Consider the following 3,262-nt stretch of genomic DNA (forward strand, 5'->3'; position numbering starts at 1 on the left):
CTAAATATAGCTGCAAGCAACAATGACGGGCTCATTGCTAAATGGTGGCTCTCAAAAAACAATGCATGTCAGGTAATACGTTTAAAGGGCCTACTGTATAAGAAGAGGACTATGGTAAGTGACACACTTCTTGCTTCCAGTTGTTGGCACTATAACAGTGGTTTACAATAGCCACATCTATGGAATAAGCCACTACAAACAAACATACAGCTCAAGTTGAATCTATATCAGCAGCCATATCACCCTGTAGCCCAAGACAGCTTGCCCACTGAAGTTAAGCAGGGCTGAGCCTGGTCAGTACTTGGATGGGAGACCACCTGGGAAAGCCAGGTTGCTGCTGGTAGAGGTGTTAGTGAGACCAGCAGGGGTGCTCACCCTGTGGTCTGTGTGGGTCCTAAAACCCCAGTATAGTGACGGGGACACTATACTGTCAAAAAGCACCATCTTTCGGATGAGACGTTAAACCGAGCTCCTGACTCTCTGTGGTCGTTAAAAGTCCCAGGATGTCATTTGAAAAAGAGTAGGGATGTGCCCCGGCATCCTGCCCAAAAACCTGCCCATTGGCCTACTAATCATCCCCATATCTACTAATTGGCTATATCACTCTGTCTCCTCTCCACTTATAAGCTGGTGTGTGGTGGGCGTTCTGGTGCAATATGGCTGCCGTCACATCATCCAGGTGGATGTTGCACATTGGTGGTGGTTGAGGAGATTCCCCCATTCATATGTAAAGCACTTTGAGGCAGTGGCGGTTCTACACGGAGGCCAAGGGTGGCCCGTGCCTCTGTAGACATGTCCCTGGCCACCCTTGTGGCCACCCCGTGTTGACCAAATAAAAAAAGTATAAATTTATTTTGATTTTACACGCGAGCGCCAAAAGCGGAACTAATGCGACGCAACGTTCTACACGGGCAAATTAGAGCGGCGCACCCAACCACTGTAGTCGCCGCCTGTGGGTGCTGCTCGGCGAGTGTCTCAATTCGTTCCCAACCTCCGGATGTTGAGAATGTGTATGCAGGTTTGGGCACTGGTAAGGACTCTAGCTGACTTGACATTGGGACACTGTTCACTTGTTCTCCTGTGACGTGGCTGCGTTAAGCGTGTTGTGATCATTTACAGCTGTTACTCATCAGCAACAGGCAAAACCAACATCTCGCTAACTTTTTAAAGTTTACACATTGTAAAAAGCGCTGTAATTATGCTCTTACATATACGTGCATAAAATTGGAGGAATATTATTAAATGTTACATATAAGAATTTTTACAATTTAAAATAAATATTATTTTAAATGTTGATTAGATTGTGGTCCCTAACTGTCTAGCAATGTGTGTTTATATGTAAACTATATGTCTTTATAAAAGTTTGCATTTCATAAAGTTTATTGAGTAGGCTTGCATGCTTTTCGGTTGGGGGCTTTAGAAAAGAGTCCAGCTCCCCTTTTGCACCTGCACTCACTCTTGTATTAAATAAAAAAGTATATGATTGTAAAGTAAAATAAAGTTTACGGGGTAGTTTCCCGGAAAGGGACTAGTCCTAGACTAAAATAAATGTAAGAGCTGTCCAAACTGAAAACAACTTGCAATGCCATATCTTAAAATACAGCTTTGTTTTGCTTCAAAATGCACACAAGTAATGTATAATGTATGTTAAAACTAGTTATATTTCCTAATTAAACTAAGGCCTAGTCCTATCTTAAACTAATTCCTGTAACCACCCCTATAACCTTTAAATATAATTTCTTGCCATTTCTTTATGTGCCCCTCTGGTAAAACCCTGGCCCCTCCTTGGCCCCCCTAGTGAAATTTGTCTAGAACCGCCACTGCTTTGAGGTCTGCAGAAAAGCGCTTTTTAAATGTAACAAATTATTATTATTATTATTATTATTAAATCTGATTTTTTTGCTGCAATTTACTGCAATTTTAATGATGTTGACCAGATTTGGTGACAGACCTATTACCACTCATATTTTCACTTGATGCACAAACACAATAGGAAACACTTTCTGTTTCTCTTATTTTATTTATAGCAACATTTTTTAAGATATCAAGTCTAGGCATAATGTTAACGTTAATTTTAAGTTTGGTATCATTTGGATCTCATTTTCCTAGGAATATATAGAGTATATAAAAGTTCACCACATTCAATTATCAAAAAATACAAAATGGCAGACTTCCTGTTGGGTGGAGCTAATGACTGTGATTTTGAAAATTGTCTAGTTTGATGATAACAAAATGTGCCAAGTTTGTTGACTGTACAACAGCAAATAAACCAGAGATTATTTATTTCAAACCTTTCCTTTGCATGATGCTACCCTGCTCTGATTGGCCACAGTTGCACAATACTCCGTGTTTACAGTGAAAAGAGACTTCAGTGTGCGGTGCTCGCATCTTTCTCATTCTTTATAAAACGGATACTGTTCCACACTGTTATATAAATAAATCATCAAAAGGAAAAAAATACAGCTGTTGTTCATGGTTTATTATATGTAGTAAACTTATGTTAAAGGACAAGTTCGGTATTTTAGACTTAAAGCCCTGTTTTCAGATTGTTTATGGTGAAATAGAACGGTTTTGACTGAAATTTCGACATTTTCGGCTGCCCTGAGAATTTTCGCGTGTTTGTGTTTCAGCTCAGACCTCTACAATGGGTTTAATGGTGCACTGGAACAATCCTTCCTAAAATGCATTAAACTTTCGTTTACAAAGACGTGAAACTCACCGAGTGGTCAGGGGTGTTCACTGGTATGCTCACACAAAAATCGCTCCAAAAGACGCATTCCAACAGGTTTTATCGTAGTTTTTACCAACTCCATTGACTGTATTAGACGTCCTGTGAGGTACGGTATTACTCCGCGCCGGGAACTTTGTTTCTATTCTTGCAATTGGCAAAGGCGGATTAGCGCCACCACCTGGGCTGGAGTGTTTATTATTCAAGCTCTAAGCGGAAGAATATACGGGTGTGAGGCGTTTGGGAAAATAGGTCCACAAGTTAACAACGAATGCTAAAACAGCTGTTGGAAAGCATCTTTTGCAGCGATTTTTGTGTGAGCATATCAGTGAACACCCCTGACCACTCGGTGAATTTCACGTCTTTGTAAACAAAAGTTTAATGAATTTTAGGAAGGATTGTTCCAGTGCACCATTAAACCCATTGTAGAGATCTGAGCTGAAACACAAACACGCCAAAATTCTAAGGACAGCCGCAAATGTCGAAATTTCAGTCAAAATCATTCTATTTCACCATAAACAATCTGAAAACAGG

General features: G+C 40.3%; 1 pseudogene; it reads left to right on the forward strand.

Moving 5' to 3' along the window:
• The first annotated feature begins 226 nt into the window (after positions 1-226).
• LOC135771991 (5S ribosomal RNA) lies at positions 227-343 on the forward strand (annotated as a pseudogene).
• Positions 344-3,262: the final 2,919 nt, after the last annotated feature.

This window comes from Paramisgurnus dabryanus, chromosome 8, assembly GCF_030506205.2.
Source record: "Paramisgurnus dabryanus chromosome 8, PD_genome_1.1, whole genome shotgun sequence".
In the NCBI taxonomy this organism is placed as follows: Eukaryota; Metazoa; Chordata; class Actinopteri; order Cypriniformes; family Cobitidae; genus Paramisgurnus; species Paramisgurnus dabryanus.